Raw genomic sequence first — 25,115 nt, 5'->3', positions numbered from 1 at the left:
TGAGAGGAATCCCAAGTTACCCTCACAACTCGGAAGGAGTCCTGACTCCCCTGAGGCAACCTGAGCAGTTCTGTGAGATTCCCATCACAATTTGAGAGGATCCCAAGATACCCATCACAACTCGAGGGGAACCCCGAGTTTCCCACCTCAACTCGAGATGAGGCCCTATTCCCCTGCTGCGACTTGAGAGAATCCCAAAGTACCCCTTGCATCAACAACGAGGCCTGACTCCCATGATGCAACTCGATAGGATCCCTTAAGGCCCTGTCATAACTCAGGTGGAACCCCGAGATACCAATAGCAACTCTAGAGGAACCCCAGGTTTCCCCCCTCAATTAGAGATGAGGCCCGATTCCCCTGCAGCGACTTGAGAGCAATCACAAGTTCCCCCTGGCAACTTGAAAGGAGTCCTGACTCCCCTGAGGCAACAGTAGAGGTACCCTGAGGTCCCAGTCGCAACTGGAGAGGAATCCTGTGCTTCCCACCCCAACTCGAGAAAAACCATGAGATTCCCCTCTCAACGTGAGATGAATCCTGATTACCCTGCAGTGACTTGTGTGGAATGCCGAGTTCCCCATCCTAAACTGACATGAGTGCCAAGAAACTGATGCAACTGCAGAGGATTCCCAAGAGGAGCCTACTCAACCCCAACTGGAGAAGAGCCCTCTACCAAAACCAGAGAGGAAGTCTCATACCGCAACTAAGCAGGAGGCCTGCCCTGCCTAAATAGCCAGTAGCTTCCTGCACTTCACAACTAGAAAAAGAGCCCCTTTTCATTACAACCATAGAGGAGTCACCCACCTCTCAACTTGAGAAGAGCACTCTACCGTATCTAGAGAGGATCCCAACTAGCACAGCTAAAGAGGAGTTCCCCTGTGACAGCGAGAGAGGTGGCTGCAAACGACAACTAGAGATGAGCCGACCCACAGCAAATAAAGAGCGGACACCCACTGCAATGAGAGTGGACCCCAAGCTGTATCTAGAGAGTAGCCTCCCACACATTGCACTTAGAAAGGGACCAGCTTGCTCATCGCTACTAGAGAGGATCTGCCCCACTCTAGTTCAACAGGAATCTCCACCACAACTTTAAAGGAACCCCGAGTCATATACTGCAACTCAAGAGGCACCCCGAGATCCCCCCTGCAATTTCATAGGATCTCTAGACTGGCACAAGAAAAGGGGCCACTGCACCAAAGGACTAAGGGGCTCTCTTTCCAAAACTGAAGCAGATTTCCCAGGCACAACTTGAGAGGTGTGTCCCAGGATATCAGACCTAGGAAAAAGACCTTCTGCCTTTAATGGAAACGAGCTCCCTGAAGGAAGTCGAGTGTAGGCCCTCACAACTAGAAAGTAGTGATCCTATGAATAGAAGTGAGGAACCCATAGCACCAAAAGCACAGAGGACCTCCCCCATGGAGACAAGCACACGCCAGCTGGAGAGGACACAGCCTGACCCCTCGAGAAGAGACCTCCACCACAACTTGAGAGGAGCCCGCTGGAATTCACACACAGAGAGGAGCCCCTCTTCTGCTATTACAGACAAATCTCACACCACAAGGAGAGAGGAGCTTGCACACCACCCTAGAGAGACTCAAAATCCCAGCAACTACAGAGTAGACCCTGACCACAATGATAATCACTTGTAAAAATAGTGAGCCACCACACGTCACTGCAAAAAGACAGGAGCAACTCTGAATATCCTTGCTAGAGAAGAGTCACCCCAAGAGAACTCGATAGGACACCCCACGGGAAGTCGCCAGGAACTGTGAGAACTAACCAAGCTCAAGGAGAACCCCAGCTTCCCCACCATGACTCCAGTACAATCCTGTATCCCATGCTGCAAATCCAGAGAAACAGATTTCTCGCTGCACTTCGAGAGGAGGTCTCAGGCACTGTGGCAACTCTCCAGAAAACTCTGAATTTCCAGCAACCACTAGAGAAGAAGCCCAAATTTCTGCTGCAAGCTGAAAGGAGGCCTGACTCCCCTGCTGCAACCCGAGAGGAAACACGACTTCACCACCTCAACTTGAGAGGAGTCCTGACTTCCCTGTTGCCACTCGAGAGGTATCCCCAGATCCCCATCTAAACTCGAAAGGAACACCATGTTTCCCACCACAAGTCAAAAGGACACCGAGTTCCCCCTTAACTGAGATAAGGACTGATTCCCCTGCAGCGACTTGAATGGAATCCTGAGTTTCCCCTCAAAACATGAAGGGAGGTCTGAATCCCCTGTTGCAACTCAAGAAAATTCCCTATTCCCCACCTCAACTCAACAGGATGCCTAACCTCCCTTTCACAACTAGAGAGGAAAGCCAAATTCTATGCCTCAACATGAGACGAGCCCTGAATACCTTGTTCAAACTTGATAGGAACCCCGAGATCCATGTCACAACTGGAGACGAACCCCGAGTTTTCTGACTCAATTTGTGATGAGACCCTATTCCTCTGCAGCAACTTGACAGGAATCCCTAGGTTCCCCTCAAAACTCAAGAGGAGGCCTGATTCCCCTGAGGCAACACGAGAGGTTCCCTGAAGTCCCCATTGCAACTCAAGAGGAACGCCAAGTTTCCCACAGCAACTCAAGAAAAATCATGAGATTCCCACTTCAAAGGGAGATGACGCCTGATTCCTCTGCAGCGACTCGGGAACAATCCCGAGTTCCCCCTCACATCTCAAAAGGAGGCCTGACTCCCTTGAGGCAACATGAGAGGTTCCCTGAGGTGCCCGTCACAAATCGAGGGGAACCCTGCTTTTCCCGCCTCAACTTGAGATGAAGTAAGATTGGATTCCTCTGCACTGCCTTGAAAGAAATCCCGAGTTTTCCCTCACAACTTGATAGGTTCCCTGATTCTCCTGAGGACACATGAGATCAACCCTCAATGCAAGATAATGCCATTTACCATACAGCAACGTGAGAGCAATCCCGAGTTCCCTCCCGCAACCAGAACAGAGTCTTGACTCCCTTTTAGCAACTCGAGAGTTTCTCCAAAATACCTGTTGCAACTCGAGAGGAACCCCGAGTTTCCCACAACTCGAGATGAACCCCGTGTTGCCCACCTCATCTTGAGATGAGGGCTGATGCCCCTGCTTCGAGTTGAGAGGAATCCCAACTTCCCCTAGCACCTCAAGAGCAGCCCTGTCTCACCTATTGCAACTCCACATGATCTCCAAATTCCACATCGCAGCTTGAGAGAAACCCCGAGTTTCCCACCACAACTCAAGAAGAACCCCGGGTTCCCTGCCTCAATTCAAAATGTGGCCTGATTCCCCTGCAGTGACTGGAGAGGAACCCCGAGTTCCCCAATTTCCTCTCGAGTTGCAACAGGTATCTCGGGGAACCTCTTGAGTTGCTAACTAAGAGAGTCAACTCGACATGAGCCCCAAGACCCTCATGCAACTGCAGAGGATGCCCAAGAGATTACCCCAACACAATTGGGAAAGAACCTTCTACCAGAAACAGAGAAGAAGCCTCATACCACACCTAAGCAGGAGGCCCACCTTGCCACAAAAATCCAGTAGCTTCCTGCACTTCACTGGAAAAATCTCCTCTTTTCATTACCACCATAGAGGAGTCACCCACCTCCCAATTTGAAAAGAGCACTCTACCACATCTAGAGAGGAGCCCAACTACCACAATTAAAGAGAAGTTCCCCTTCCACAATTAGAGAGGTGGCTGCAAACGAAACTAGAGACAAACAGACCCATAACAAATAACGAGTACACCCCCATTGCAATTAGAGTGGAGCTCATGCCATATCTAGAGAGTAGCCCCCCCAACACATTGCACTTAGATGGGGATCAGCTTGCACATGACTAATACAGAGTATCTGCCCCAGATTCATGGATCTAATTCAAGAGGTGTCTCCAGCACAACTCTTAAGGAACCTCGACTTACTGTAACTCAAGAGGCACCCTGAGATCCCTGCTGCAATCTCACACGATCCCTAGGCTAGCACAAGGGACCTGGGACCAAATGACAGAGGCGTTCTCCAGGAAAACTGAAGTGGATTCCCCAGGCACAACTAGAGAATTGTCCCCATGGATAACACACCTAGAGAGAAGACCTTCTGCCTCCAATGAAAACAAGCTTCCTGAAAGAAGTCAAGTGGAGGCCCTGGCAACTAGAAAGCAGGAATCCCACGAATAGAAGTGAGGAACCCATAGCGCCAAAAGCAGAGAGGACCTCCCAAGTGGAGACAATAATACCCCAACCTGAGAGGACGCAGCCTCGACCCTCGAGAGGAGCCCTCCTCCACAACTTGAGAGGCGCCTGCTGGACATCAGACACAGAGAGGAGTCCCTCTTCTGCTAAGACAGACGAACTTCACACCACCACTAGAGAGAATCGAAGCCCCCAGAAATAAAGAGTTGACCAAGACCACAACTATAGAGTAGTCCCTTTTCAAAACTAATGAGCAACCACCCATCATTGCAACAAGACAGGAGCCACCCTGCATTTCCTTGCTATGAGTTGCCCCAAGAGAACTCGACAGGACACCCCACCATAAGTCACCAGGAACACTGAGTACCAACCAAGCTTGAGTGTAACCCTGAATTTCATGACAGGACTCCAGTGGAATCCTGCATCTCATGTTGCAAATCCATAGGAATATTGATTTCTTGCTGCACTTCAAAAGGAGCTCTCCAATGCTGTGGCAACTCTCCTGACAACCTCGAGTTTCCAGCAACCACTAGAGAAGAACCCCACATTTCTGCTGAAACTTGAAGGAGGCCCAACTCCCCTGCTGCAACTCGAGAGGAAACACGACTTTCCCACCTCAACTTGAGAGGAGTCTTGACTCCCCTGTTGTGATTCAAGAAGTACCCCCAGATCCCATCACAACTCAAAAGAAACCCCATGTTTTCAGCTGCAAGTTGAAAGGACACTGAGTTCCCCCTCAACTCACAATAAGGCCTGATTCCCCTGCAGTGACTCGAATGGAACCCTGAGTTTCCCCTCCCATGAAGGGAGGTATGAATTCCCTGTTGCAACTCAAGAAAAACCCCAAGTTCCCTGCCTCAACTCGAAGAGGCCTGATATCCCTTTCACAACTCGAGGGGAAAGTGGAGTTTTATGCTTCAACACAAGACAAGCCCTGACTACCCTGTTGAAACTTGATAGGAACCCCAAGATCCACATCCGAACTGGAGAACCCCGAGTTTCCTGCCTCAACTTGAGATGAGGCCATATTCCCCTGCAATGACTCGAGAGGAATCCCTAGGTTCACCTCACAACTCGAAAGAAGGCCTGACTCCCCTGAGGCAACACGAGAGGTTCCCTGAGGTCCTCATCACAACTCGAGAGGACCCCCGAGTTTCCCACCTGAACTTGTGATGAGATGAGGCTCAATTCCCTTTCAGCGAATCGAGAGGAATCTGGAATGTCTGCTCACAAATTGAAAGGATGCTTGACTCCTGTGGGGCAACAGTACAGGTTCCCTGAGGTCAATGTCATAACTCAAATAGAACCCCGAGCTTCCCTCCACAACTCGAGCAAAACAACCAGATTCATCTCTCAAGGCAAGATGAGTCCTAATTCCCCTTCGGTGACTTGAGAGCAATCCCAACTTCCCCCTGGCAACTCGAAAGGAGGCTTGACTCCATTTCTGCAAATTGAGAGGTTACCCAAGATACTAGTCACAACTGGAGAGGAACCCTGAGTATCCCACCTCAACTCGAGATGAGGCCCAATTCCCCTGAGCCTGACAACTGAGCTGCCCCTCACAACTAGAAAGGAGGCCTGACTCCCCTGAGGCAACCACAGCAGTTCACTCAGATCCCCGTGGCAACTCTAGGGGAACCCCGAGATGCCCATCACAACTTGAGAGGAAACCCAAGTTCCCAAGCTCAACTAGAGGTGAGGTTCAATTCCCATGCAGTGACTCGAGGGGAATCCCGAGTTCCCCATTGCAACTCAAAAAGAGGTTTGACTCCCTTTTTCCAACTGGAGATGTTCCCCGAGACACCTGTCACAACTCAAGAGGAACCCTGAGTTTCACCCCACAACTGCAGAACACCATGTTTCTCAACTCATCTCAAGATAAGTCCGAGTCCCCTGCTTCAACTCGAGAGGAATTCCGACTTCCCCCTCACTCCTCAAGAGGAGGTCTGTCTAACCTATTGCTTCAAGAGGTTCCCTTAGTCTATGTCCCTATCACCAATGCCAGAGAAGCTGAAGTTGATGAGTTCTATGGAGACCTACAAGACCTCGAAGACCTCATAGAACTAACACCAAAAAAGATGTTCTATTCATCACTGGAGACTGGAATGCAAAAGTAGGAAGTCAAGAGATACCTGGAGTAACAGGCAACTTTGGCCTTGGAGAAGAAAATTAAGCAGGGCAAAGGCTAACTGAATTCTTCCAGAGAATGTACTAGTCATAGAAAATACTATTTTTCAACAACACAAGAGACAACTTTACACATGACATGAACCTCACCAAATGGTCAAAACTGAAATCAAATTAATTATATTCTTTGTAGTTGAAGATGGAGAAACTGTATACAGTCAGCAAAAACAAGACCTGGAGCAGATTGTGGCTCAGATCATCAGCTCCTTGTAAAAAAAAAAAATGCAGTCTTAAACTAAAGAAAGCAGGGAAAACCACTGGGCCAGCTAGATATGACTTAAATCAAATCCACTATGAATATTCAGTGGAGGTAATGCATAGATTCAAGGGATTAAATCTAGTAAACAGAGTGCCTGAACTATGAACAGTCTGTATTATTCTACAGGAGGCAGCAAACAAAACCATCCCAAAGTAAAAGTAAAGAAAGAAGGCAAAGGGGCTAACTGAGGAGGATTTACAAATAACTAAAGAAGTAAGTGAAAAGTAAGAGAGAAAGGAAAAGATATGTTCAGCTAAATGCAGAGTTCCAAACAACAGCATGGAGAGACAAGCAGGGCTTCTTCAATAAGCAGTGCATAAAACTAGAAGAAAACAACTCAAGGGGAAAAACTGGAGATATCTTCAGGAAAATTGGAGCTATCAAGGGAATATTTCACCAAAAGATGGGTTCAATAAAGGACAGAAACTGTGGAGACCTAGGAGATGCTGAAGAGATCAAGAAGAGAGGGAAGGAATACACAGAACTGTGCAGAAAAAAAAAAAGATCTTAATGAACTGGATTACTACAATGGGGTTGTCAGTCACCCAAGCCCAGACGTCTAGAGTGTGAGGGCAAGTTGGCCTTAGGAAGCCCTGCTGTTAATAAAGCTATTAGATATGATGGAATTCCAGTAGAACTATTCAAAACTCTAAAGGATGATGCCATCAAGGTGTTGCATTCCATATGTCAGCAAACCTGAAAGACCCAGTAGTGACCACAGTACTGGAAAAGGTCAATCTTTATCCCAATTCCCAGGAAGGGTAGTACTAAAGAATATGCTAACCATCGGACAATTGCACTCATCTCCCATGCTAGTAAAAAATCTTGCATGCTAGGCTTCAGCATTAGGCAAACCTAGAACTTCCAGATGTCCAAGTTGGATTTAGAAAAGGACAAGGAACCAGAGATCAAATTGCCAACATTCGCTAGATCATAGAGAAAGTTAGTGAATTCCAGAAAAGCATCTACCTCTGTTTCATCAGCTATGCTAAAGCCTTTGATAGTGTGGCTCATAGTAAACTGTGGAAAGTTCTTAAAGAGATGGGAATACCAGACTATCTTACCTGGCTGCTGAGAAATATGTAGCAGGTTGAGAAGCAATATTTAGAATCCTGTGTGGAACAACCACAAATCTTGGTTCAAGATTGAGAAAGTAGTACGACAGGGCTGTCTGCTGTCACCCTGTTTGTATAAACTATATGCTGATAATATCATGAGAAATGCAGAGCTGGATGAGTTACAAGCCAGAATCAAGATAGGCAGAGATTCATCAACAACCTCAGCTATGTGGATGGTACTACTCTAATAGCAGAAAATGAAGACAAACTAAAGAGCCCCTTGGTGAGATGAAGGAGGAGAGTGAAAGAGTTGGCTTAAGACTTAATATTAAATAAACTAAGAACGTGGTATCTGGCCCCATTACTTCATGGCAAATAAAAGAGGAAAAAGTGAAAGTAGTGACAGATTTCCTCTTCTAGGGCTCTAAAATCACAGTGGATGGTGACTGTATCCATGAAATCAGAAGATGATTGCTTATTTGCAGGAAAACTCTGACAAACCTAAACAGTGTGTTGAAAAGCTCTGTTTTTCAGATGCACTGCTCTGCTGACAAAGGTCTATGTAGTCAAGGCTATGGTCTTCCTAGTGGTCATGTACAGTTGTGAGAGCTGGGCCGTAAAGAAGGCAGAACACCAAAGAACTGATGCCTTTGAACTGTGGTGCTGGAGAAGACTCCTGAAGGTCCCTTGAACAGCAAGGAGATCAAACCAGTCAATATTAAGGGGAATCAAACCTGAATACTTGTTGGAAGTAAAGAGGAATTAAAGAGCCTCTTTGTGACATGAAGGAGAAGAGTGAAAAAGTCAGCTTGAGATTAAATAAACTAAGAACATGGCATCTGGCCCCATTACTTCATGGCAATGGTCTTCCCAGTGGTCACGTACAGTTGTGAGAGCTGGACTATAAAGAAGGCAAAATGCCAAAGAACTTATGTCTTTGAACGGTGGTGCTGGAGAAGACTCCTGAGGGTTCCTTGGGCGAAATCAAACCGGTCAATCTTAAGGGAAATCAAACCTGAAAGGACTGATGTTAAAGCTGAAGTGACAGTATTTTGGTCATATGATACGAACAACCAACTTATTGGAAAAGTCCCTAATGCTGGGAAAGATTGAGGGCAGAAAGAAGAGGGCATCAGAGGATAAAATGGCTGGATGACATCACCGATGAAATGGACATGAGCTTGGGCAAACTTTGGGAGATGGTGAGGGACAGGAAGGCCTGGTGTACTGCAGTCCATGGGGTTGCAAAGAATTGGACATGACTGGATGACTGAACAAAAACAACAATAAATTATGATTAATTACTTTTATAATTATTATTATGAATCAGTCTATACTTGAGATGATATTAATAATTATAATACTGGGAAAACAATGACTCCATTAAAGTATCTGTAACATTTTTAAAGGAGGAAAATTTTATTCTCTTAAAGGTTTAGTAATTATGTAAACAGTTAACCTAAACAAATTTGTAGAAAAGTACATTAACAAACACAATGTTTTTTACAAAAGCAAACAACCAAAAGCACATGATAGGGTTTTTTAAATATAAATTTATTTATTTTGATTGAAGGCCAATTAATTTAAATATTGTATTGGTTTTGCCATACATTAATCCACCACAGGTGTACACATGTTCCCCATCCTGAACCCCCTTCCCACTTCTCTCCACATTCCGTCACTCTAGGTCATCCCAGTGCACCAGCCCTGAGCATCCTGTATCATGCATCAAACCTAGACTGGTGATTTGTTTCACATATTATATTATACATGTTTCAATACCATTCTCCCAAATAATCCTACCCTCGCCCTCTCCCACAGAGTCTATAAGACTGTTCTATACATCTGTGTCTTTTTTGGTGCCTCGCACACAGGGTCATTGTTGTCATCTTTCTAAATTCCATATATATGTGTTAGTATACTGTATTGGTGTTTTTCTTTCTGGCTTACTTCACTCTGTATAATAAGCTCCAGTTTCATCTGCCTCACTAGAACTGATTCAAATGTATTCTTTAATGACTGAGTAACACTCTATTATGTATATGTACCACAGCTTTCTTATCCATTCATCTGCTGATGGACATCTAGTAATTTGTTGGAACTTTGTGTTAGTCTTCTTGAAATTTTTCATTGACTCCTGGTTACATTTCCTACTACTTTCATTTCTATTTCCCCTCATTACAAATTAAATTATTACTTTGAACTTCTTTCTATTCCCTTGATAGATCATTTTCATTTGCATCAGTGTACGGGAATGTTCTGGGATCATATCTTAAACACATTCTCCAGGAAGCTTTCCTTGACCTCTGGGGCTTGGGTTATTTGCCTTCCATAACCACTCTTATAGAACCAACATTCAGGACTTCCTTAACCAAAAATTTAGGATATTGTATTTGCTTATTTAGTACACTCTTTACACCCTCAAAGATAACAAACTCTAGAAGGCCAAGGACCATAGCTGTGCTATTCACAGGTAAAACACCTGTATCTAGCTCAATAAATATGATATGAACTTGGGTATGTGTGTGCTCAGTCATGTCTGACTCTGTAGCCCTGTGGATTGTAGTCTGCCAGGCTCCTCTGCCCATGGAATTTTCCAGGCAAGAGTACTGGAGTGGATTATAATTTCCTACTGTACTGGATCTTCCCCATCCAGGGACTGAACTTGCATCTCTTGTGTCTCCTGCATTGGCAGCAAGATTCTTTATCACCAGTGCCACCTGGAAAGCCTTGAATTTGGGACAAAAGGGAAATAGGCACATAATTTTATAGGGTGACAAATTCTAATATACACACATTTGTTTACAAATTTGGAAAAATGTTTTTGATAATGTGGTAAATTTTTTTTTATCATTTCAGCTTGAATTTTCATCAAGCTTAAGGAAGTTTTTCTTAGGGTAATATATACAACTGGTGTTTCTAGTACAATTATATCATCATGAAAGCATAATCTTTCTTCTTTTCACAAGTACCTCTTATTAGTTTGTAAGGGAAGCACAGTTCTTGCTAATGTAACAAAAGTGATGAAACTTGAAATCAGGATAAATAGCAACTGAATACAGCAAATACATGTCCAGACACATTTGTATACACACATTTATGCTGCCAAGTAGAATGAAATATATTTCTTAAGAAACAGCTAAATGGCCTTATGAATTCAGAGAATAGGATGATCAGTTCTTGCTGGAAAGAACGGAACAGATGAATCTTCCTGGAATGTGTGGCATTTAATTTTAGCCTTAAATAGGAGTAATGACAGAACAATAGGCCTATGAAAATTGTAGCTAAAATAGAGATTATGATGGTGGGAAAAGGGGGAAGGTTAAAGATGTATTTGGGAATTTTGAAAGTTGTAGGGGTCATGCAGAAATATGACAAATAAACCATAAATACAAGTGTGATTTGAAACAGGGACAGTTCTGAAGAGTAAGGATTTTGCATCCTATAAGACTATTTGAGGGCTTCCTAGTGTTCAATGGTAAAGAATCTGCCTGCCAAAGCAAGAGGCACAAGTTTGATAACTAGGCAGGGGAGATTCCCTAGAGAAGGAAATGGAACCCATTCCTGTATTCTTGCCTGGGAAATCCCATGGACAGAGGAGCCTGGCAGGCTACAGTCCACGGTGTTGCAAAGAGTCAGACACAACTTAGTGACAAACAACAATAAAAGACCATTTGAACAGAGTAGGGATGTGATTAGAGATTTCTTAGTGAGAGTATTCCTTTGGAGAAATTTTGTTTTTAAGGCAGAAAATGAATTAGAAACTGCAAGATGTTTAAACTAGTGCTTCTAATAAATACACACAGCTTGCTGTAAAAAACATGGCGAAGGGGTTAACATCTCAATGAGAACAATATCAGATTCAAACCCATCATTATATAAACCACATTAGGGATGGATCATGTACCATGTAAATGGAAAAACAGGGTTTACTCTAATCTTAGATAAATTTTCTCATCTATGATTTTCCTCTCTGACTCCCACCATCCATATAAATTTACTTACTTGTTCAATTCCCATTTACATGTAAAACAGTTATTGAATTGTTAACCTGTACTACCATGAGAAACACACTTCTCAGTTTGAGTACAGTGTTTATGTACAGTTCCTTTAGTCTTTAGCCTGACATTTTCCAATCAATGCACTATTTCCCGAAGTTATCAGTACATTTTAATGGCTATAAAGAATGCTAGAATTAACATCTGTCTTCAGGTTTTGGTATGAACACACATTTTCAAAGGAAATGAGGCACTTACAGAAATGGTAAAGGCTTAACCATCCTGGGATGAGATATGAAGAAACAAGGTAATTTATTGGTTTGGATTAGATTTTGGTTGCAAGAGAATAGTTCTGTAAATCAAACACAAATTATTATTACTAGTTTTTTTTTTTTTCCTCTCATGGCAGATCCTGGAGATGTTGGTCCAAGGGCTGGTGTGCTCTGTGGAACCAAGCATCTTCTTTCTTACTAATCAGACATTTAGGCCCCTTTTGTTAAGTGACCATAGATGCCCCAAAATTTGCTTCAACTCCAACCTTCATGTTGTCATTCTAGCTAAAAAAAGAAGGGAAGAAAATTAGAAGAAAGTTACTTTTTAGGAAAATCCCCAGAATGTGCACATGTCATCTTCATGGATATCTCAGAGGCCAAAACCTAGTCATGTGGACACACTCAGCTGCAAAGTACCTGGGAATATTACTGTACTCTTTTCATCCATATGTCTGCTTAAAGTTTAGCGAGTATAACACTGCTAAAGAGGAAAGAATAATTTTCTTCTTTTTTGATGTCTACAACATAAATAAGGTAGCTCAAGTGTATCAATAAATTTGTCCATAAAGAGAATTTAGGAAGAGAACCTTCCACGATGTTTTTTATGAGTCACAGGATGCAACAATGAGATACCAGTTGTCAGTCCATGATTGAGCTCTTCCAGGGTGCTTCCTGAGACAGAAATTACCTTCTGTCTCCTGTATGCTATTATTATTTGTTCTGACATAGGCAAACCTAGTCCTACATGATATACAGAAAAAAATCACCTGTTTCTTTCACAATACCTTCATTCAAATTGCTGCCGCAATAGAGAGACCTGTTTTGAAAGTTTTCAAAAGTAAAACTAGGAGTAATTGGTGAATTCACAAAACAAACAGATTTAAATTCATAGATTGCTTACCGAATTTCTACTATGTACCATACAGTGTGCTAAGACAACAAGAGTGCAGTTTGAGCCGATCTTAACATGGCCCAGCCTTCCTGAAATTTTCTCTCTACTTAAGGGTACATATTGTAATAAGGTGATTTTCATATATATATATATATATATATATATATATATATATATATATATACACACACACACACATACATACATATACATATATAATTTTGGAAAGTGATACCAAGGAAAGGAAAGGAAAGCAGTTTTAGACGAACTTGCCCATATGATGAAAGTATCACTACTTATTGTTGCTCCCCCCCCGCCCCCACCCCGCCTTAGGCATGAGGTAGATAACAGCTTTGGAATGCAGTGGCAAAAATTTGTGTGTGGAAAAGAGATCTTGTGAAATTAAAGGTCCCACACAAAACATGCATAGATCCTGTGATATGAAATCTTACAGAAATTATGCTATAAATCCTAAGGGTGTTTAAAAAATATATTCTAAATTTCTAAAAGCTCTGTTTCACAAGATATCTTATATATCACATGAAATGAGCCTTTGATATATTCCATGGTGTTAAAAGGATCATATTTAATTCCTCTGGAATTACGATGTCATTTATTATCTTCTTCCATGAGGTTTGACGAAATTGTGGCATATATTAACTGCTTGACAATTATATGTTGCTGAGTAACTCATTTGGTCTCAAGCTGATGCTCAATTAAACATCTAGGAGGACAAATAATTCCAAAAAAAGGTATTAGTTTCTGCTTTGTGATGTAAATGCTTTGGGGAATTTAAATAATTTTAAGAAAGCAATATAACAATCTGATAAGGTAATTGCCTTATTAATCCTGGAAGGGTCCTCATTTTACTGAAAGTAATACAGAGCCTCACAAACATCTAATGTGAATTTTTAAAAAGCATTCATCTGCAACAGTAGAATGGGGATAAATACTGATGTCTTATTAATTCTGAAGTTAGTGTGTTTTCTCTCCTTAAGTAATCTAATTATTTCACATTATGAAGCTACTTGAAATTTAGGTTGGCAGTCAGAAGTAGCATAAAAGTGATCTCTAGTTTTATTTTCAGAAGCAATATTTATCTTCAAATGCCTTTCTGTAGCATTTCACCACTCTCTCCAAGTAAAACTGTTTCCTATTTTCATTAAATACTAAATTAAAAAATGGTGACAATATGATTAGTTGACTTATGAAAGATGTTTTAATGCTTAAAAAATTAAATGACAAAATTATATTAAAGTTTGAGAGCATCTGATAGTACAGATACTTCTGAAAGCAAAGCACAATCCACGTTAAAAATATCCCAGTCTTGAGAGTTCAAGATGGCAGTGTTGAAGCTTAACTCACCTCCTCTCACAGATGCAACAAATCTACAATCACGTATGGAATAATTCACGCAGAAAGGGACCTGAAAACTGAATGAACAAAGAGTCTACAACAAAAAGGGGAAAATATAGCATTAAGATGGGTGGAAGAGGCAGAGAGACAGTCTTGCCAAGAAAAATACAGAAGTCCAACTGTAAGCCGCAACGGAGTGGAATCACAAAGGGTTAGATATTCTTTATACTAACCAACAAAAGATGCCAGGAATCGCAACCCATAATCCTGTATGGGAAGGACCAGCCCCCCAAACACCTGAGCCAGAACTGCCTTTGAGTGTTTGTCTCCTGCAGAGGCGTGGGTTAGCAGTGGCCTGCCATGGGGACAGGGGTGCTGGCTGCAGCAGACCTGGGTCACGCAGCATTACCCAACATAGAGCCACAAAGCAGATGACCCACAAACTGCAGAACATTTATACTAAAGAAATCTCACACTGTTAAGAAAGCTCTAGGACCCACAACAGATTTCCCAACCTGGGGATCCAGTAAAGGGACTGAGAACTCCCAGAAAATTTGACTTAGGGGGCCAGTGGGATTGACTGCAGAACTTTCACAGGTCTGGGGAAACAGACTAGGTGAGCACAAACAAAACCTCGTATGTGCCAGGATCCAGGAGAAAGGAGCAGTGTCCCCACAAGGGACTGAGTCAGACTTGCCTGTAAGTATCCACAAGTCTCCAGTGGAGGCATGGGTCAACAGTTCGGCCTCAGGCCAAACAAGAGGAAGGGAACACAGACCCACCCATCAACAAAAAATTGGGTTAAAGATTTACTGATCATGGCTCCCCCATCAGAATAAGACCCAGTTTTCCCCACAGTCAGTGTCTTCCATCAGGAAGCTTCCAGAAGCCTCTTATCCTTATTCATCAGAGGGCAGACAGAATGAAAACCAAAATCACAGAAAACTAGCCAATCAGATCACATGGACCACAGCCTTGTCTAACTCAATGAAACTATGAGCCATGCCATTTAGGGTCACCCAAGATGGACGGGTCATAGTGGAGAATTCTTACAAAACATGGTCCACTGGAGAAAGGAAAAGCAAGCCACTTCAGTATTCTTCCCTTGAGAACCCCATGCACAGCATAAAAAGGCAAAACTATATGATACTGAAATATGAACTCTCCAGGCTGGGGTGCCCAATATGCTACTGGATAAGAATGGAGAAATAATTCCAGAAACAATGAAGAGACGAGGTCAAAGTGAAAACAACACCCATCTGTGTATGTGACTGGTGATGGAAGTAAAGTCCAAAACTGAAAAGAACAAAATGCATAGGAACCTGGAATGAATTGCATAGGAACCTAGTCCGTGAATCAAGGTAAATTGGAAGTGGTCAAGCAGGAGATGGCAAGAGCAAATATCAACATTTTAAGAATCAGTGAACTAAAATGGACTGGAATTTAGTTCAGTTCAGTTGCTCAGGGGTGTCCAACTCTTTGTGATCCATGGACTGCAGCATGCCAGACCTCCCTGTCCATCACCAACTCCAGGAGTCTACTTGAACTCTTGTCCATTGTGTTGGTGATGCCATCCATCCATCTCATCCTCTGTCATCCCCTTTTCCTGCCTTCAATATTTCCCAGCATCAAGGTCTTTTCAAATGAGTCAACTCTTTGCATGAGGTGGCCAAAGTATTGGAGTTTCAGCTTCAACATCAGTCCTTCCAATGAATGCTTAGGACTGATCTCCTTTAGGATGGACTGGTTGGACCTCCTTGTATTCCAAGAGACTCTCAAGTCTTCTCCAACACCACAGTTCAAAAGCATCAATTCTTTGGCACTCAGATTTCCTTATAGAGCAACTCTCACATCCATACATGACCACTGGAAAAACCATAGCCTTGACTAAACGGACCTTTGTTGACAGAGTAATATCTCTGCTTTTTAATATGCTGTCTAGGTTGGTCATAACTTTTCTTCCAAGGAGCAAGTGTTTTTTTTTTTTTTTTTTAATTTCATGGCTGCACTCACCATCTGCAGTGATTTTGGATCCCCCCAAAATAAAGTCTATCACTGCTTCCACTGTTTCCCCATCTATTTGCCATGAAGTGGTGGGACCAGATGCCATGATCATAGTTTTCTGAATGTTGAGGTTTAAGCCAACTTTTCCATTTTCCTCTTTCACTTTCATCAAGAGGCTCTTTAGTTCTTTTTCTCTTTCTGCCATGAGTGTGGTGTTGTATGCATATCTGAGGTTATCAATTTTTCCTGGGAATCTTGGTTCCAGCTTGTGCTTCATTCAGTCCAGCATTTTTCATGATGTACTCTGCATAATTCAGATGAACATTTTATCTAGTACTGTGGGCAAGAATCCCTCAGAAGAAATGGAGTAACACACACAGTCAACAAAAGAGTCTGAAATGCAGTACTTGGGTGCAATCTCAAAAATGAGCAAATGATTTCTGTTCATTTCTGAGGCAAATAATTCAATATCATAATAATCCAAGTCTATGCCCCAAACAATAATCCCGAAGAACTGAAGTTGAACAGTTCTATGATGACCTACAAGACCTCTTAGAACTAACACCAAAAGAAGATGTCCTTTTCATGATAGAGGGCTAGAATTCAAATGTAGGAAGTCAAGAGATACCCAGAGTAACAGGCATGATTGGCCTTGGAATGCAAAATGAAGCAGGTCAAAGGCTAACAGAGTTCTGGCTTGAAAATGCACCAGTCATATAAAACACTCTCTTCCAACAACACAAGAGACGACTCTACACTTGGACATCACCAGATGATCAATACCAAAATCAGTTGATTATATTTTTTGCAGCTGAAGATGGAGCTCTATACGGTCAGCAAAATCAAGACTAGGAGCTGACTGTGACCAATATCATGAACTCCTTATTGAAAAATTCAGACTTAAATTGAAGAAAGTAGGGAAAACCATTAAACTCTTCAGGTATGACCTAAATCAAAACCCATACAGTGGAATGACAGATATATTCAAGGGGTTAGATCTGACAGAGTGCCTGAAGAACTATGGACACCACTCAATTTCATTGTACAGAGGAGGCAGTGATCAAGGCCAGCCCAAGAGAAAGAAATGCAAAAAGGCAAAATGGTTGTCTGTGGAGGCCTTAAAAATAGCTGAGAAAAGAAGGGAAGTGAGAGGCAAGGGAGAAAAAGAAAAATATATCCATCAGAATGCAGAGTTGCAAAGAATAGCAAGGAGAGATAAGAAAGCCATCCTCAGTGATTAATGCAAAGAAACAGAGGAAAACAATATTATTGGGAAGACTAGAGATCTCTTCAAGAAAACTAGAGATACCAAGGGAACATTTCATGAAAAGATGGGCACAATAAAGTACAGAAATTGTATGGACCTAACAGAATGAGAAGAGAGTGAGAAAAGGGAACAAGAATACACAGAACTACACCCACACACAAAGCTTAATAACCATGATGCTTTTATCACTCACCTAAAGCCAGACATTCTGGAATCTGAAATCAAGTGGGCCTTAGAAAGAATCACTACAAAGGTAGTGGAGGTGATGGAGTTCCAGCTGAGCTATTTCAAATCCTAAAAGAAGATGCTGTTAAGTGCTGCAATCAAGATGCCAGCAAATTTGGAAAATTTAGCAGTGGCCACAGGCCACAGGAAAAGGTCAGTTTTCATTACAATCCTAAAGAAAAGCAATGACAGAGAATGCTCAAATTACCACACAATTGAACTCATCTTTCATGCTAGCAAAGTAATGCTCAAATTTCTTCAAGTCAGGCTTTAACAGTACATGAATTGTGAGTTTCCAAATGTTCAAGCTGGTTTAGAAAAGACAGAGAAACCAGAAATCAAATTGCCAATATCTGTTGGATCATCGAAAAAGCAAGAGAGTTCCAGAAAAACATCTACTTCTGCTTTAGTGACTATGCCAAAGCCTTTGGGTGGATCACAGCAAACTGTGGAAAATTTTTAAAGAAATGGGTATACCAGACCACCTGACCAGCCTCCTGAGAAATCAGTGCGCAGATCAAGAAGCAACAGTGAGAACTAGACATGGAACAACAGACTGTTTCCAAATCAGGAAAGGAGTATGTCAAGGCTGTATATTGTCACCCTGCTTATTTAACTTACTATAGAGTATATCATTCAAAATACTGGGCTGGATGAAGCACAAGCTGGAATCAAGATTGCTGGGAGAAATCTCAATAACCTCATATATGAAGATGACACCACTCTTATGGCGGAAAGCGAAGAAGAACTATAGAGCGTCTTTATAAAAGTAAAACTGGAGAGTGAAAAAAATGGCTTAAAACTCAACATTGGGGAAAGTAAGATCATAGCATCTGGTCCCCTCACTTCGTGGCAAATAGATGCAGGAAACAATGGAAACTGTGACAGACTTTATTTTGGGGGGCTCCAAAATCACAGCAGATATTGACTGTAGTCATGAAATTAAAGATATTTGCTCCTTGGAAGAAAAGTTTTGACTAACCTAGACATCATATTAAAAAGCAGAGACATTTCTTTGCCAACAAAGGTCCATCTAGTCAAAGCTATGGTTTTTCCAGTAGTCATGTATGGATGTGAGAGTTGGACTATAATGAAAACTGTGCATGGAAGAATTGATGCTTTTAAACTGTTGTGTTGGAGAAGACTCTTGAGAGTCCCTTGGACTGCAAGGAGATCCATCCAGTCAATCCTAAAGGATATCAGTCCTGAATATTTATTGGAAGGACTGATGGTGAATCTGATACTCCAATACTTTTGCCACCTGATAAGAAGAGCTCACCCATTGAAAAGACCCTGATACTGAGAAAGATAGAAGGCAGGATAAGAAGGGGATGACAGAGGATGAGATGGTTGTTTGGCATCACCGAGTCTATGGACATGAGTTTGAGTAAGCTGTGGGGGTTGGTGCTGGACAGGGAAGCCTGTCGTGCTGCAGTACATGGAGTCATAAAGAATCGGACAGAACTGAATGACTGAACTGAACTGAAGAAGCCTACACAACATGCTACTGAATGACCAACAGATCACAGAAGAACTAAAAAAAAGAAATCAAAATATGCATAGAATCAAATGAAAATATAAACAGGACAACTCAAATGTATGGGATTCAGTAAAAGCAGTGCTAAGAGGATGGTTCATAGGAATATAAGCATATCTCAAGAAGCAAGAGCAAAGAAAAAAGCCTTTACATCTATGTCAACTAGAAAAAGAGAAATGAAGAACCTCAAAGTTAGTAGAAGGAAAGACACCATGAAAATCAGAGTGAAATAAGTGAAAAAGAAACAAAGGGGACTATAGCAAATATCACTAAAACTAAAAGCTGGTTCTTTGAGAAGACAAATAAAATTGACAAACCATTAGCCAGACTCATCAAGAAAAAGAGGGAGGATAATCCAACCAGCAAAATTAGAAATGAAAATGGAGAAATCACAACAGACAGCACAGAAATGCAAAAGATCATAAGAGACTACTATCAGCAGCTACATGCTAATAAAATGGGGAACTTAGAAGAAATGGACGGATTCTTAGAAAAGTAAAACCTTTCAAAACTGAACCAGAAAAACAGTAGAAAATCTTAACAGACCCATCACAAAGATGGAAATAGAAATTGTAATAAAAAATCTTCCAGCAAACAAAAGTCAAGGACCAGATAACTTCATAGGTGAAATCTACCAAAACTTTAGAGAACAGCTAAGATCTATCCTACTCAAACTCTGCCATAAAATTGCAGGGGAAGGTAAACTTCCAAAACCACTCTATGAGGCCACCATCACCCTAATATGAAAACCAGACAAAGATGCCACAATAAAAGAAAACTACAGGCCAATATCACTGATGAACATTGATGCAGAAATCCTCAACAAAATTATAGCAACAGAGTCCAACAACATATTGAAAAGATCATTCATCATGACCAAGTGGGCTTTGTGCCAGGAATGCAAGAATTCTTCAGTTTCCACAAATCAATCAATGTGATACACCACATTAACAAATTGAAAGGTAAAAACCATAAGATTATCTCAATAGATGCAGAGAAAGCCTTTGAAAAAATTTATCAACCATTAATGATAAAAACTCTCCAGAAAGCAGGCAAAGAAGGAACATACCTCAAAATAATAAAAGTCATATATGATAAATCCACAGCACACATTATCCTCAATGGCAAAAAATTGAAAGCATTTCCTCTAAAGTCAGGATCAAGACAAGGTTGCTCACTCTTACCACTACTATTAAACATAGTTTTGGAATTTTTAGTCACAACAATTAAAGAAGAAGAAGAAATAAAAGGAATCCATATTGGAAAAGAAGAAGTAAAACTCTCACTGTTTGCAGATGACATGAACCTCTATATAGAAAACCTTACACACACCACCAGAAAATTACTAGAGCTAATCAATGAATATGGTAATGTTGCAGGATAAAATTAATACACAGAAATCTCCTGCATTTCTATACACTAGCAATGAGAAAACAGAAAGAGAATTTAAGGAATAATCCTATTCACCACTGCAATGAAAATAAAATACTTAGGAATAAATTTACATAAAGAAGCAAAAAAACCTATATATAGAAAACTATAAAACACTGATAAAACAAATCCATGACACAAGCAGTTGGAGAAATATGCTATGTTCATGGATTGGAAGAATCAATTTAGTGAAAATGAATATACTACCCAAAGCAATCTATAGATTCAATGCAATCTATCAAGCTACCAATGGTATTTTTCACAGAACTAGAACAAATAATTTCGCAATTTGTATGGAAACACAAAAACCCTCGAATAGCCAAAGCAATCTTGAGAAAGAAGAATGGAACTGGAGGAATCAACCTGCCTGACTTCAGGCTATACTACAAAGCTACAGTCATCAAGACAGTATTGTCCTGGAACAAAGACAGCAATATTGATAAATGGAACAAAATAGAAACCCCAGAGATAAATCCACACACCAATGGACAACTTATCTTTGACAAAAGAGACAAAAATATATAATGGAGAAAAAACAATCTCTTTAACAAGTGGTGCTGGGAAAACTGGTCAACCACCTGTAAAAGAATGAAACTAGAACATTTTAGAACACCATATACAAAAATAAACTCAAAATGGATTAAAGATCTAAATGTAAGACCAGAAACTATAAAACTCCTAGAGGAAAAAATATGCAAAACACTCTTTGCCATAAATCACAGCAAGATCCTCTATCACTCACCTCCCATAATAATGTAAATAAAAGCAAAAATAAAAATAAATGGAACCTAAATAAACTTAAAAGCTTTTGCACAACGAAGGAAACTGTAAGCAAGGTGAGAAGGCAGCCTTCATAATTGGAGAAAATAATAGCAAATGGAAAAACTTACAAAGAATTAATCTCTAGTTACAAGCAGCTCATGAAACTCAATACCAGAAAAATAAACAACCCAATCAAAAAATGGGCCAAAGAACTAAACAGACATTTCTTCAAAGAAGACATACAGATGGCTAACAAACACATGAAAAGATGCTCAACATCACTCATTATCAGAGAAGTACAAATGGAAACCACAATGAGGTACCATCTCATGCTGATCAGAATGGCTCTCATCAAAAAGTCTACAAACAATAAATGCTGGAGAAGGTGTGGAGAAAAGGAAACCCTTTACACTGTTGGTAGGAATACAAACTAGTACAGCTACTATGGAGAACAGTGTGAAGATTCCTTCAAAACCTGGAAACAGAACCGCCATAACACCCAGAAATACCACTGCTGGGCATACATGCCAAGAAAACCAGAATTTTAAAGAGATACATGTACCCCATTGTTCATTACAGCACTGTTTACAATAGCTAGGACATGGAAGCAACCTAGATGTCCATTGGCAGATGAATGGATAAGAAAGCTGTGGTACATATACAGAATGGAATATTACTCAGATACAAAAAGAATGCATTTGAATCAGTTCTAATGAGGTGGATGAAACTAGAACCTATTATACAGAGTGAAGTTAGTCAGAAAGAAAAACACTAATACAGTGTATTAATGCATATATATGGAGTTTAGAAAGATGGCAACAATGATCCTATATGCAAGACAGCAAAAGAGACACAGGGTAAAGAACAGACTTTTGGACTCTGTGGGAGAAGGCGAGGGTGGTATGATTTGGAAGAACAACACTGAAACATGTATATACCATATGTGAAATAGATGACCAGTCCGTGTTTGATGCATGAAACAGAACACTCAAAGCCAGTGCACTGGGACAACCCAGAGGAATGGAATGGGAAGGGAGGTGGGATGCGTGTTCAGGATGGGGGGGGCACATGTACACCTGTGACTGATTCATGTCAATGTATGGCAAAAACCAGCAGTGTCAGGAAGCATTTAACAGGAGGCTTCCTATGTGCTGTTTTAAATCTGTCAGGAATTTTCTGTTCCTTATTAATTCCTGAATATTCAGGAATTAAGAGGAGAGGCAAACCTCCCCTGGAGGCTGAGGAATCTAGGCATTCCCTTCGTTAGTTTTTCAATACGGTGAGAAGTACCCTATTCCTTTTTATGAACCATATGGTAGAAGTGATTATTTACAACCCTCTTCTCTTTCATATTAATGACCTCATGTTTCCTTGATAACTTGTAAATTTTGATTTTTATCTCTGCTGAAAATAGCTATTCTTGTAAGACAGTATACAGTATAAATACCTATACAATGTTGAATAAAACACCTTTGCTCCATCAGAACTTTGGTCCCCGTGTCTTGCTTTATCTCTCTCTCTCTCTCTCTCTCTGCCTCTCTCTCTTTTTCAGGCTGATCCCCTGGAGCACTGAGGCTCTCTGAATTCACTTTCCTGCCCGGGCTTCTAAGACCCTCTCAAGAAGGCACTCTGTATCTTCACCCCATCGAGAGGGCGCCTGAGGCCTCCATGAACAGAGTAAGCTCCGTGTCAGGGACTTTATTGGCTTTCTGCCTTAACCAAGGAATATCAGCCTCTTTCTCTCTCCTTTATTTTCTTATCAGTCAACTCCAGACCACCAGGTTCCAGTCCATTAAAGGACCTCAACAAGTGGCGCCCAGAACAGGAGCATGGTACATGTATGCAAATTCAGATGGAGTGACTCCAGGGCCTATTGTGGCCAGTAAGTACTAAGACATTGGTAAAATGGCTGGAAAGCCCCATCACTTTTCTACTTTAGTTCATCACTTATTTAAAGTTCAGGGACTTGAACAGGCCAAATTTGCCTGTTACCCTAGGTGTTTCTTGACTTCCTACTTTTGCATTCCAGTCCCAAGAGACCTACAAGACCTTTTTAGAACTAACACCCCAAAAAGATGTCCTTTTCATTATAGGGGACTGGAATGCAAAAGTAGGAAGTCAAGAAACACCTAGGGTAACAGGCAAATTTGGCCTTGGAATATGGAATGAAGCATGGCAAAGGCTAATAGAATTTTGCCAAGAGAATGCACTGGTCATGGCAAACACCCTCTTCCAACAAACAAGAGAAGACTCTACACATGGACATCACCAGATGGTCAACACCAAAATCATATTGATTATATTCTTCGCAGCCAAAGATGGAGAAGCACTATACTGTCAGCAAAAACAAGGCCGGGAGCTGACTGTGGCTCAGATCATAAACTCTTTATTGCCAAATTCAGACCTAAATTGAAGAAAGTAGGGAAAACCACTAGACCATTCGGGTATGACCTAATTCAAATCCCTTATGATTATACAGTGGAAGTGAGTAACAGATTTAAGGGACTAGATCTGATAGATAGAGTGCCTGATGAACTATGGAATGAGGTTCGTGACATTGTACAGGAGACAGGGATCAAGACCATTCCCATGGAAAAGAAATGCAAAAAAGCAAAATGGTTGTCTGGCAAGGCCTTACAAATAGCTGTGAAAAGAAGAGAAGTGAAAAGCAAAGGAGAAAAGGAAAGATATAAGCATCCGAATGCAGAGTTCCAAAGAATAGCAAGAAGAGATAAGAAAGTCTTCCTCAGCGATCAGTGCAAAGAAATAGAGGAAAACAACAGAATGAGAAAGACTAGATATCTCTTCAAGAAAATTAGAGATACCAAGGGAACATTTCATGCAAAGATGGGCTTGATAAAGGTCAGAAATGGTGTGGATCTAACAGAAGCAGAAGATATTAAGAAGAGGTGGCAAGAATACACAGAAGAACTGTACAAAAAATACCTTCATGACCAAGATAATCACGATGGTGTGATCACTCACCTAGAGCCAGACATCCTGAAATGTGAAGTCAAGTGGGCCTTAGAAAGCATCACTACAAACAAAGCTAGTGGAGGTGATGGAATTCCAGTTGACCTATTTAAATCCTGAAAGATGATGCTGTAAAAGTACTGCAGTCAATATGCCAGCAAATTTGGAAAACTCAGCAGTGGCCACAGGACAGGAAAAGGTCAGGTTTTATTCCAATCCCAAAGAAAGGCAATGCCAAAGAATGTTCAAACTACCACAAAATTGCACTCATCTCATATGCTAGGAAAGTAATGCTCAAAATTCTCCAAGCCAGGCTTCAGCAATACGTGAACTGTGGACTTTCAGATGTTCAAGCTGGTTTTAGAAAAAGCAGAAGAACCAGAGATAAAATTGCCAAAATCCACTGGATCATCGAAAAAGCAAGAGAGTTCCAGAAAAACATCTATTTCTGCTTTATTGACTATGTCAAAGCCGTTGACTGTGTGGATTACAATAAACTGTGGACAATTCTTCAAGAGATGGGAATACCAGACCACCTGACTTGCCTCCTGAGAAACCTGTATGCAGGTCAGGAAGCAACCGTTAGAACTGGACATGGAACAACAGACTGGTTCTAAATAGGAAAAGGAGTACGTCAAGGCTGTATATTGTCACCCTGCTTATTTAACTTATATGCAGAGTACATCATGAGAAATGCTGGGCTGGAAGAAGCACAAGCTGGAATCAAGATTG

The sequence above is a fragment of the Bos javanicus genome, chromosome 5 (genome assembly GCF_032452875.1).
Source record: "Bos javanicus breed banteng chromosome 5, ARS-OSU_banteng_1.0, whole genome shotgun sequence".
Lineage (NCBI taxonomy): Eukaryota > Metazoa > Chordata > Mammalia > Artiodactyla > Bovidae > Bos > Bos javanicus.
Note: the sequence above shows the minus strand (reverse complement) of the source record.